This window comes from Pan paniscus, chromosome 1 (assembly GCF_029289425.2).
Source record: "Pan paniscus chromosome 1, NHGRI_mPanPan1-v2.0_pri, whole genome shotgun sequence".
Lineage (NCBI taxonomy): Eukaryota > Metazoa > Chordata > Mammalia > Primates > Hominidae > Pan > Pan paniscus.
This window is the reverse complement of record NC_073249.2, coordinates 176,896,803-176,910,842: the sequence shown is the minus strand read 5'-3', so window position 1 is coordinate 176,910,842 and position 14,040 is coordinate 176,896,803. Positions and strand designations below refer to the sequence as shown.

Here is a 14,040-nt window from a genome sequence, read left to right as displayed (position 1 = left end):
GGCTGTTTAACAAGTATTTCTTGGACGAATTAATAAATAAATGAGCAAGTGAAATAAGACATTCATGCAGCCAACATGTGGAAAGCAGTGTGGCAATTCCTCAAAGAACTTAAAACAACTGCCATTTGACCCCACAGTCCCATTATTGGGTATATACCCAAAGGGATATAAATTGTTCTACCATAAAGACACATGCATACATATGTTCATTGCAACACTATTCACAATAGCAAAGACATGGAATGAACCTAAATGCTCATCAACAGTAAACTGGATAAAGAAAATGTGGTACATATAAACCATGAAATACTATGCAGCTATAAAAAGAATGAGATCATATCCTTTGCAGCAACATGGGTGGAGCTTAAGTGAACTAACACAGAAACAGAAAACCAAACACTGTATGTTCTCACTTTTAAGTGGGAGCTAAACGAAGAATACGTGAATACTAGGAGGGGAACAACAGATGCTGGGGCCTACTTGAGGGTGAAGGGTGGGAGCGGGGAGGGGATCAGAAAAAAATACCTAGAGGGTACTATGCTTATTACCATGGTGCTGAAATTATCTGTACATCAAACCCCCATGACCTGCAGTTTACCTAAATAACAAACCTGCACATGTACCGCTGAACCTAAAATAAATTTTTTAAAGTAAAAATTTTAAAAAGGCAGTGTATATATACACAATGAAGTACTATTCACCCATAAAAAAGAATAAAATCATGTCATTTTTGGCAACATGGATGGAACTGGAGGACATTATGCTAAATGAAATATGTCAGGAACCGAAAATTAAACACCACATGTTCTCACTCATATGTGAAAGCTAAAAGACTTTTAATCTCATAGAAGAAAAGTAGAACAGAAGTTACTATATGCTGGTAAGGGTAGGGAGAAGGGGAGAGATTTCATAAAAGATTAAAAAATTGCAGCTAGATTAAATTCTAGTGTTCTATACCACTGTAGGATGACTATTCTTAAAAACAATATATTATGTAGTTTAAAATAGCTAGAAGGAGGATATTGTATGTTCCCACACAAAGAAACAATCAATATTTGAGATTATGGATATGCTAATTACCCTGATCTAATCACTATACATTGTATGTATCAAAACATCACTGTGTATCTCATGGATAAGTACAATCACTTGCCAATTTAAAATTTTTTATTTAATTTTTAAAATTTTAAGTTGGTATTATCTCCATTTTATAGGTGACAAATGTGAAGCTCAGAAAAGGAAAGTAATTTTCAGGTCATGTAGCTCATAAGTAGGTTTGTGAGTAAGTATGTTTGTCTCTTATGCACTGTGTTGCAGTACAGAAATCTAAAAGACCACAGTATGAGTAGGGAACTTGACAATTATTACATGAATATTTGTGAGCCACGTGAATATCTGTGAGCCACACTCAGTATTTAATAGAGTGTAAAGTTCAAAATGAAAAGGTAGGTACCAAAATTGAAAATGTGTACTTGGGGCCGGGCGCGGTGGCTCACGCTTGTAATCCCAGCACTTTGGGAGGCCGAGGCGGGCGGATCACGAGGTCAGGAGATCGAGACCATCCTGGCTAACATGGTGAAACCCCGTCTCTACTAAAAATACAAAAAAATTAGCCGGGCGTGATGGTGGGCGCCTGTAGTCCCAGCTACTCGGGAGGCTGAGGCAGGAGAATGGCGTGAACCCGGGAGGCGGAGCTTGCAGTGAGCCGAGATTGCGCCACTGCACTCCAGCCTGGGCGACAGGGCGAGACTCCGTCTCAAAAAAAAAAAAAACAAAGAAAATGTGTACTTGGAATAATAAAGCGCCTTCTGTGCCATGCTGAGGAAGATGGGTTACATTGAAATTGATGAAGCATCACCAAAGAGTTTTAGAGGCCATAGAAAGATATAATTAGATATGCATATTGGAAAGATCCATGTAGTAGAATGGGATAAAAATAGAAAATAGGTAGGTTTTATAAAGTTTTAGCCTTCTTTGTACACTTATTTTAAAACTTGTTCTTGGCGAGGCATGGTGGCTCATGCTTGTATTCCCAGCGCTTTGGGAGGCTGAGGCAGGAAGATCACTTGAAGCCAGGAGTTTGTGACCAGCCTGGGCAACATAGTGAGACACCATCTCTACAAAAAATAAATTATCTGAGTTTAGTGGTGCACACCTGTAGTCCTAGTTACCTGAGAGACTGAGGGGAGACATCACTTTGAGCCCAGGATTTAGAGGCTGCAGTAAGCTATGATCATGCCACTGTACTCCAGCCTGGGCAACAGAGCAAGACACTGTGTCTAAAACATAAAATAAAATCATTCAATCAATCAAACTTGTTCTTTAGGACTTTTCTACTACTATGAATACCATTACTGCTTCTACTATGACTGTTATTTCTACCATTATTAAAAATTATTTTAATAAAAGATGCTTTGAATAGTTTAGTAAAGATAATTTTCTTGAAAAGCATGCCAATATGCATTTTAATTAGATTCCAGAGCAATCACAGTTGCTTCGACAATCAACTAAATAATGGTTCAATCAGTAACTAGAATATATGCAGTCTCAGGAGGAACATGAACAGAATATACTAGTTACATGGAAAGAACAACTTTGGCACAAACAAAATAAAATTAGTTCCACAAATGAATGGAAGAAATTCTAAATAGTTTTGTCTACAGCACCTTTGAAATGTTAAAAATCAACACTAACCAGAAACTATGTAAATAACTTTCTTCTCATTCTCTAGAATTCTTTTGGAGATCAAGTACCAATTATATTTTGTGTGAAAGCTTCTAAACCTCTTCTTTAGTGACTTTAGACTAGATATTTGAAGACAAAAAAGAGAAGCTCGGATGCTGCTTCATGAAATACAGGGGAAAAGAAGACTACTAATTTTAACCTGCATTAATTATCTTAATGGTCTAGTAATTTTACATAATGCAGAAAAGACTAGACCTGTCCCCATGGAGTTCCCTAAGAGGGAATCATGCTGTGTAGTATAGAGTGCATGAATTTCATGATCGTCAATCCCTTCGTTAAGTTGTCTAATAAAAAGAATCTAAAAATCATTTTGCTCTGACTTCCTGATAAGTTAATTTTCATGATGTCTTGTAAAAGTTTTTCCATTTACCGTGGTAGTTTTAAAAGCTCCAAATTCCAGTAACAGCAGCTTACATCAGGATAAATAAAATACTTTTTCAAAGTGTGGGGCACATTTGAAAAATTGATTCTAATGGCATCATTTCATCAACTGCTTCATGATAAATTACTTCTGAGCAAGCCCAGGTCATCTGCATGAAGTTATCTTAGGGAATCTTATATTGTACCTAACCTTCCACTACATGAAATCTCATGTAATAAAACTAATTAAATATGTTTTCATTCAATAAATACCTAGTGAGATCTTACTATGGCACTGTGCTGGATGTTTAGAATACAATAGTAAGTGAAGACAAATAGTTTTTGCCTCATGAAATTCATAGCCTAGTGGCTCACACTCATTTTTAGAAACAATGGATTAAAACAGATAATATAGTAATTTACTTGACAATGATTACATGAATATTTGTGAGCCACTTAAAATCATTGAATTTTAGAGCTAAAGAGGACCTATAAGATCTTCTACTCTAACTCCCTAATCTGACAAGGGAAGAAAAGTAGGGCTCAGAGAGATAAATTGATTAAATCAAGGTCATAAAAGTAGTTATTGGTTGAGACAATATTCAAACCCAGACTTCCTGATTGTCCAGTTGATAATTTGCATCAAATCATGACACCTTCCCCTGCACATCAATCAAAGTGACTGGTTATCTTCTGGTTCCATCTTCCCATCACAGGCTTCTCTGGATGAAGACCATAAAACTGAATATACATATATTTCCCAAACATACGTGTGTGTTGGGTTTTCTCAAAATGTAAGTATGGGTCAGACTATAACAAGTAACAAAAATAATTTTATTGGAAAACTGCAACACTTACAAAGAAAATGTAAAATACAGAGAAGGAGAATCCAAAGTAGTTTCCTTTTGCCCCAGATTCCCATGTGTCTTCAGTATAGTTTCTTCCTTCATCTTGTTAAGGATGCAGTCATGTAATAAAGTCAAGTGGCACAGAAGCAGTGAGTGTTTGCTAGTTGCCATAATATCCATTCACTCCCCTACTCCAAAGGCTAGTGACTGAACTGGGAACACCAGAGAAGCAAAACCTAACTCTTTTTCTGTGCCTCAATATTAACATGATGCTAAGGCAATTATTTGAACTGCTGCAGTATTCATCAGTTAGCTAGCTCCCAACAAAACAACTTAAGATATTAATTCAGCTTTGGTTTCAGAGTAATAAAATACTCCAACATAGGCCCACCTCAGGACCAAAGTCAGGGCAAAGGCTTCTTTTCATGTTGGATATATACTTTGCTGCCTGAGATTTCTGAAAATAACACTGAATTCAGGGTTCTGAATGTTAGAATTTATTTTTCTATCAGCTACAAAGAAAAAGAACAAAAGGTTACAAAGGAAATGCTCCAACTGCCCATGAATATGTGGTACATAACTAAACTTGGCAATTTGACTATATATTCCAGGAAAGAGCAGAAATTATAATGCAGACTTTGTCATCTAGGTAAAAAGAACCATGATTTTTTAAAGTTAAATTCTCCCTTCTCCCCCCAAAAATTGTTCTTCAAAAATGCAATGGAATAATAACTAAGAATGGAATGGAAAGCTGAGTGTCATAAGAAAAAAAAACTCATATATCTACTGGAAATAGGTTTTCTGTTTCTCATGCAAAAATAATTACAAAAGAAATTTTGAATTAAAGAAAAGGCTAACTTCAAGGGTCCAAATATCATTCATATTGTTCTCTATATTAAAATTTAATTTCTCTCATCTTGGTTGACAGAACCAAGTAGGATCTTGTGCGGATTCAGGATTCTTCCTTCCAGCCTGTGATCCTCCATTGAGAATCTATCCTGTAGATTAGATATCATCTACATATAATGTAATGGTGAAGAATGGAAACATAAGCTTTGAATTAAGACAGACCTGGATTTAAGTCCTTCATCTGGCAAGTTACTTAATCTTATTAGGCTTCAGATACTCATCTATAAAATGGAAGTAATAATACCAACTTCATACAGTTGCTGTATTAAACAGTATAATGTGTGTAAAAGCCTTAACATAGTACCTGAAGACCTGATCAAGATATTTAGCTAAAAGTGAGAGTACTAGAAGTAGCAATAGTAGTGATTTTGCTAAGATTTTTATCTCTAAGAATCTATTTTCTAGGTGGCTAATATTATAATCATTGATGTCAGGATTGTACAGAATGTAAGAGTCCAACCACTCTTTTCTCTGTGCTTTATTAGATACTGTAATATTCATTTATTAAACAGTTATTACAGAAATCATCCACTTTAAGACTATTTAAACAGTAGATAATTATCTATTAGATTTTAAAACAATGTATTATGTCATTAAAAAATGAGAAAGTCTCCATTTCTTTAATATAGAACCTGATTTCAAAATTGATTAAAGTCCAGGAAAAAAAATGTTTCTAGAAAAAAGTCCAAACATTCAAAATTATTATTATTGACTATGGTTAAGATGACTTAACTCTAACTGATCTCTCCCACACATTGATTTAGGACATTAGATTATTTTTATTTATAATTTGAAGTGAAAAGCCTGAACAGCTGAATGTGAATATAAAACATATTTTATTATAAAGAACAAATTAAACAAGTATGTAACTGTTGATTATTATTAGAAAGAGCAAAAGCTTTGGAGCTAGACAAACCTGAATTTCAAAACCCACGTGAGTACATATTGTATCCATGATTGGGCAAGTTACTTAACCTCTTTATGCTATAACTATTGAAATTATTACATTATTCTCAGACTAACAATAAGAAAATCCAACTCCATGGAAATCAATGATTGCCTCCTATCAATTTCTCACAATCCTATGCTAAGTGAGCACCTACATATGCATACGTACATGACACAGACCATCCCCATGTACTTATGTAATTACCTTCAGTGTGACCCAAGACTACAATGCTTTATCTTGCTTATCCTCCCTCTGGTCTTCTTCATTAAAAATGGCCACTCAAGCCCTGATTTTCAGCTACAGGAAAGCAGAGAGCTGAGAAGAGGCATGAGTAGAAAGCATCACATCCATCTTATCACACAAGACTATCAGGCAAACTGGCACTCAATCCTTTTCATGTAACCTCTTCATAGTGATAGTCCCTTTTCCCCAAATACATTTAATTGAACTGTGAGTTCTGAAACCTCTAAGCAAGTGAACAAAACCCATATAACCAAAATAGAGACAGTGAGTTTCACTTAACCTCCTTTTCTAGGTCCCAATAAACCATTTGGTTACCAAGCCATCTACTGTATAAAGATTAATATAAATAGCAAAAGTTATACATATTCTCAGATAACTATGATGTCATTGTCCAACCTTTCTATAGGAAAGACTGCACATTGCAAAGCAGCTTTGAGATCACAAAAAGGGCCAATATAACAGGGAAGTTGGGCTGCTTCTTTGACAGCTTTGTTTAGTGACCGGACAATTCTACAATAAATAATTTTATTAAATTTTTTTACATTATTGAAGCCATATGTGTTCATTCAAGGCAATTTGGAAAGCAAAAAAATAATAATAATAATTCAACTAGAGCCCCATTAGTCTATTACAATGATTTTTTTTTTTTTTTTTTTTTTTGAGACGGAGTCTCGCTCTGTCACCCAGGCTGGAGTGCAGTGGCACGATCTTGGCTCACTGCAAGCTCTGCCTTCCGGGTTCACGCCATTCTCCTGCCTCAGCCTACCAAGTAGCTGGGACTACAGGTACCTGCCACCATGCCTGGCTAATTTTTTTGTATTTTTAGTAGAGACAGAGTTTCACCGTGTTAGCCAGGGTGGTCTCAATCTCCTGACCTGGTGATCTGCCTGCCTCAGCCTCCCAAAGTGCTGGGATTACAGGTGTGAGCCACCGTGCCTGGCCTACAATGATTATTAATAGTTTGGTGTATTTCTTTCCTTTTTTTAATTTCTAAGCAGAGAGTTATATTGTTACATAATTGTAATTACTTGACATAAAATTGTATCCTGTTTCTGCATGTAACTTAAGTACATTGCATATTAACACTAGCTTTTCAAAAATGAACATTTTAATAAATGCATAAAATTCTAGCAAGTTCTATAGTGTTCTTAACTATCCTGCTATTATTCCTTTCTGTAAATGCTGCTGCTGAAAACTCAAAACAACACACAGGGAGACAGCACAGAGTGGTGATTAAACATGCAGACATTAGTACCAAATTTCAGACGTCAAACCCCACCATCTCCACTTAGCAGTGAAACAGTGTGAAAATCTCTTAACTTTTCTGCTTGTCAGTTTATTCTAGTATAAAATGGGAGTGAGAAAGAGGATGATACAGTGTATCTATATCATTAAGTGTCTTGTAAATATTATCTAAAGGGTTATGAACAATACTAGCACAAAGTAACCACTCAGTAAGTATTAACTATTATCATAAAGCCTTTTACTGATTCAAGACTATTTTCTTAAAGTAGATTTTCAGAAATGGAATTACTGAACCAATGAGTATAAACAACTTTACGATTCTTGATAGAATTGCCAAACTGCTATCTAAAAAGATTATACTGTTGGACATTTGGGTTGGTTCCAAGTCTTTGCTATTGTGAATAGTGCTGCAATAAATATACGTGTGCATGTGTCTTTATAGTAGAATGATTTATAATCCTTGGGGTATATACCCAGTAATGGGATTGCTGGGTCAAATGGTATTTCTAGTTCTAGATCCTTGAGGAATCTTACCACACTGTCTTCCACAATGGTTGAACTAGTTTACACTCCCACCAACAGTGTAAAAGCATTCCTATTTCTCCACATCCTCTCCAGCATCTGTTGTTTCCTGACTTTTAATGATCACCATTCTAACTGGTGTGAGATGGTATCTCACTGTGGTTTTGATTTGCATTTCTCTAATGACCAGTGAACTGAAATGTCCATCAATAATAGACTGGATAAAGAAAATGTGGCACATATACACCATGGAATACTATGCAGCCATAAAAAAGGATGAGTTCATTTCCTTTGCAGGGACATGGATGAAGCTGGAAACCATCATTCTCAGCAAACTATCACAAGAACAGAAAACCAAACACCACATGTTCTCACTCATAAGTGGGAGTTGAACAATAAGAACACATGGACATAGGGAGGGGAACATCACATACCGGGGCCTGTCAGGAGGTGGGGGGCTAGGGGAGGGATAACATTAGGAGAAATACCTAATGTAGGTGACAGGTTGATGGGTGCAGCAAACCACCATGCCACGTGTATACCTATATAACAAAACTGCAGAACTTAAAGTATAATCAAAAAATTGATTAAAAAAATAAAAAATAAAGATTATACTGTTGATTTATACTACAGCCAGAAATATGTGAGACTATCCTAACAAGCTTAAGGCCTTAATATGTATTTCATTTTTGCTAACTCCATAGAGTAAACATCTTGGTTTCGGTTTAAATTACATTTCTTTGATTACTAATAAGGCAGAGAACTATGCCATACTGCTGACTACTTATATTTATTCTTTTGTAATTGCTAGGTATAGACTTTTCAGGGTTTTTTCAAGAACATGGGATATACTTTAATTTTCTAAGATCCATCAGGGCCGGGCATGGTGGCTCACGCCTATAATTCCAGCACTTTGGGAGACTGAGGCGGGTGGATCACCTGAGGTCAGGAGTTCAAGACCAGCCTGACCAACATGGTGAAACCCCATCTCTACTAAAATACAAAAATTAGCCAAGCATGATGGCAGGCACCTGTAATCTCAGCTACTCGGGAGGCTGAGACAGGAGAATCACTTGAACTCAGGAGGCAGAGGTTCCAGTGAGCCAATATCGTGCCATTGCATTCTGGCCTGGGCAAAAAGAGGGAGACTGTCAAAAAAAAAAAAAAAATCAGCATTTCCTTGAAAAAAATCTATCATGGCTCTACAAAAGAGTATTTTTAAAGCATTGGACATAAAAGTAATTTAGTCTTGCACATTCACATACATACACAAATGCAATGATTTTCTGCATTTTTCACATAGAAAAATGATTTGGGGCAGTGACATGTTTTCAAATATTTACATATAGAGAGTGAAAGCAGAATCTATATAACCTTATTTACAGTGCACTTGTGATTTTTCCAAAAACTATCAACTCGCTTACCCATTCTAACAACGTTTTGGCAGAGCTAAAAATTGCCTTTCATTATCCATTTTTACCTTCTTTCTTAATGTCAGAATCTTGGATAGCATGCCTACTAAAATATTTATTTCCCAGCCTCTACTGCAGCTAAGTTTCTCCAGGTAATTAAGTTCTAGCCCATTAATGTAAACAGAAGTTTTGATTCTGAATTCCTAGAAGGCTCTTTAAAAGAGAAAGAGCAAGCATTCTATTGTCCATTTTTTCCTGCCTCATTTGGTTTCCAGTTTGGAACATGAAAGGGATGGCTAGAGCTCCAACAGCCATCTTCGATGGCATGAAGGCCAGCATAGCAGAGTAAGAAAAAAGGAGCCTTAGTCTCTCATGGCAAAGTGACACTGTATAACTAGCTCTGAGCTACCTAACTCTAGACTTCTTTTACATTAGAGAGAAAAAAATGTGTGTGGTTTTAACCATTGTTATGTTAAGGTTTTCTGCCATATACAGCCAAAACATCAGCCAAGCTGACACACATGACCAAAATGCATCTGTATTTGCTTTTGAATAGCATGACTTGTCTTTCTAGTAACATACAAGTACTCAGAAATGTGGACTGACAAGCAACAGTATTTGAATTCGCAGAGCACACATACATTAAACTATCAATAGGAAAGAGGCTGACAAGTTTCTTGGTTAAAATAAGAACAGTATTTCTTTTAAACCACTTTATTGAGGTATTACTGACATACAAAAAGCTATACATATTTAATGTATACAACTCGATGAGTTGGAGGTAAGAACACATTCATGAAACCATCATCAAATCTATGCCATAAACATATCCATCACCTCCAAAAGTTTCCTCCTGCCCTCTTTGTGTGTGTATATGTGTGGTGTGTCTGTGTGTGTGTGTGTGTGTGTGTGTGTGTATGATACAGGCATATTTCTAAGTATACAACACAGTATTATTAACTATAGACACCATGCTATACGGTATATCTCTAGGACTTATTCATCTGGCATAACTAAAACTTTTTACCCTTAACTAATACCTCCCCATTTCCCCCACCCCACATCCCCTGGTAACCACCACCTACTATCTACTTCTATGGCTTCAACTACTTTACCTCATTTATGAAGTATGAGTTTTTCTGTGTTTGGCTTATTTTACTTAGCATAATGTCCTTCATTCAGGTTCATCTATGTTGTTGCAAATAGATTTCCTTCTCTTTTAAAAAGCTGAAAAATACACCATTGTATGAATATACCACATTTTCTTTATCTATTCATCCACTGATAGACTTTTAAGCTGCTCGCCTTGACTGTCATGAATAATGCTTCTTCAATGAACACAGGAGTGCAGATATCTCTTCAAGATTCTGATTTGAAGCTGTCATAGTCAAAACAGTATGGTTACTGGCATAAAAACACAGACACACAGACCAATAGAACAGAACAGAGAACCCAGAAATAAACACACACATAAACGGTAATTCATTTTGACAAGCGTACCAAGAATACATGATGGGGAAAGAGTAGTCTCTTCAATAGATAGTGTTGAGAAAATTGGATATCCACATGCAAAAGAATGAAATTGGACCCTTATCTTACACCATACACAAAAATTAACCCAAAAGTGGAGTAAAGACTTAAATGTAAGACCTGAAACCATAAATTACCAAGAAGAAAACATAAGGGAAAAGCTTCTTGCCACTGGTCTTGACAATGATTTCTTGGATCTGACACCAAAAACATGAGCAACAAAAGGAAAAATAGACAAATAGGACTATATAAAACCAAAAAGCTCCTGAACAGCAAAGGAAATATTCAACAGAATGAAAAGGCAACCTATGGCACAGGAAAAAATATTTGCAAACCAAATATCTGATAAAGGATTAATATCAAAATATATAAATAATGGCTACAACTCAATAGTGAAAAAACAAATAATCCCATTTAAAAGTGAGCAAAGGAAATGAATAACCATTTTGCCAAAGAAGACATCCAAATGGGTAACAGGTATAAGAATCAGTGCCTGGCCAACATGGTGAAACCCCATCTCTACTAAAACTACAAAAATTAGCCAGGTGTGGTGGTGCACGCCTGTAATCCCAGCTACTCGGGAGGCTGAGGCAGGAGAATCACTTGAACCAAGGAGGTGGAGGTTGTAGTGAGTGGAGATCGCACCATGGCACTCCAGCCTGGGTGACAGAGCAAGACTCCGACTCAAAAAAAAACAAAACACACACACACACACACACAAAAACAGAACGGTGCCCAACATCATAAATCATCAGGGAAATGCAAGTCAAAATGACAGTGAGATATTACCTCAACTCTCCAAATCACTTCGTAAGTTATAATGTGACAGTAAGCTAATTTTCAAAGTTATATAACTCCTTGAAACTATTCATCTCTAATCAAGTGTAAGCCTCTTTAACGCAGGGACTGAGTGTTATTTGCCTTTTATCTCCTTGTCCTGATACAAAGTAGGCAAAGTTGAATGAGTGTGAGGATGTTATAGAAATTTACTACATTAAAGTACTGGATTATTTAAATATAATTGATAAAATTTTTGAACATGTTACACTAGTTCCCCTTTATCTGTGGTTTTACTTTTTGGCGTTTCAGTTACCCTGTCAACCTTAGTCCAAAAATATTAAATGGAAAATTCCAGAAACAATTTATAAGTTTTAAATTACGTGCTGTTCTGAGTAGCACAATGATATCTTGCGCAGTCCTGCGCTGTCCTACCTGGAACATGAATCATCCCTTTGTCCAGCATACCATACTATATATGCTACCTGCCCATTAGTCACTTAGTAGTTATCTCAGTTATCAGATCAATTGTTGCAGTATCACAGTACTTGTGTTCAAGTAATCTTTATTTTACTTAATAATGGTTCCAAAGCACAAGAATAGTGATGCTGTTAATTCAGATAAAAAGAAATCATAAAATGCCAAAAAGAAGTCATAAAGAGCTTCCTTTAAATAAGAAGGTGAAAGTTCTCAACTTAATAAGGAAAGAAAAAAGAAATCACATGGTGAGGTCACTAAGAATTGCGGGGAGAAGGAATCTTCTAGCTGAAACTATGAAGAGAAAAAGAAATTTGAGCTAATTTTGCTGTCATACCTTAAACTACAAAGGATACAGCCACAATGTGTGATAAATGCTTCGTTAAATGGAAAAGGCATTAAATTTGTGAGTGGAAGAAATGAAAAAAAAAAAATGTTCCAATTGATGGCAACATGTGGCACCAGAAAGTACTAAGCCTATATGAAGACTTCACTAAGGGATCCCCTGAAATGAATGATGCAGAGCCATTCACTTCATCTAATGTTACAAGCGTTTTTGAAAATTTTATTTATTTTTATATATTTAAGTACAAGTGCAGGGTTTTTTTGGGGTTTTTGTTTGTTTGTTTGTTTTCGTTTTTTTTGGAGGGACTGAGTCTCGCTCTGTCGCCCAGGCTGGACTGCAGTGGCACGGTCTCGGCTCACTGCAAGCTCTGCCTCCTAGGTTCACGCCATTCTCCTGCCTCAGCCTCCCGAGTAGCTGGGACTACAGGTGCCTGCCACCACACCCGGCTAATTTTTTGTATTTTCAGTAGAGACGGGGTTTCACCATGTTAGCCAGGATGGTCTCGATCTCCTGACCTCATGATCCAGGCCTCCCAAAGTGCTGGGATTACAGGCATGAGCCACCACGCCCGGCCCAAGTGCAGGTTTTTTACATGCATATATTGCCTAGTGGTGTTTTAGTGTACTCATCACCCTAACAGTGAACATTGTACCCAATTGGCAGTTTTTCAACCCTCACACCCCTCCCACCCTTTCCACTTTTCATAGTCTCCAATGCCTATTATTCCACTCTGTATGTCCATGTGTACCCATTGTTTAGTCCCCACTAACAAGTGAGAACCCGCGGTATTTGATATTTTGTTTTCTGAGTTATTTCACTGAGGGTAATGGCCTACAATTCCATCCATGTTGCTGCAAAAGAAATGATTTCATTCTTTTTATGGCTGAGTAGTAATCCAAGCTCTTCAAGAAGCCAAGGTGGGAGGATTGCTTAGGCCTAGGAGCTCGAGAGCACACAGACATTTTATCATCTCACACCATCACAAGAAGGGTGAGTATAGTACAATTAGACATTTTGAGAAAGAGACAACACTCATATAACTTTTATTACAGTTTATTGTTATAAGTGTTCTATCATATTATTGTTGTTGTTAATCCCTTACTGTGCCTAATTTATAAACTATATTGTAGGTATGTATGTAGAAGAAAAAAACATAGTGTATATAGGGTTCAATACTATCCATGCTTCGGACATCCACTGGGGATCTTAGAACATATCCCCCACAGATAAAGGGGGACTACTGTACATATGTTCTAAATACTTCACATATATTATGTTGCTTAATCTTCACAATAACTCTGTAAAGTAAGTAACATTATCTCCATTTTATAGAGGAGGAAATCAGGCCCAGAGAGGTTACTAACCTGCCCAAGATCACATGGCCATTAAGTGGCAGAACCAAGACCTGAAGTGAAAACCACCACCTGATAGTGGTGCACAGGGCCACTGCCAGCCCATAAGGTGCCTTTGTATGAATTAGAGACAGGTGCCCTTTGAGTGGATACAGCTCTTTGCCAGGGTTCACAGGTTGGCAAGCCAAACACAGGCTAGGTTTTGCCCTTACTCACCCCTTGCCTGCGACCCCTTGTAAAGTAAACCACCTGCACAACCATAAACAGCAGCCCTAGTGTAACAGGTCGGCTAATAAACTGATCATAATTCCAATCATTTAGAGCT

General features: G+C 36.7%; 1 protein-coding gene across 5 annotated transcripts in view; it reads right to left on the bottom strand.

The window, feature by feature from the left end:
- Positions 1-14,040, bottom strand: part of LOC100967527 (AGBL carboxypeptidase 4) — a 1,457,032-nt gene that overhangs the window by 1,393,416 nt on the left and 49,576 nt on the right. The window lies entirely within an intron of this gene.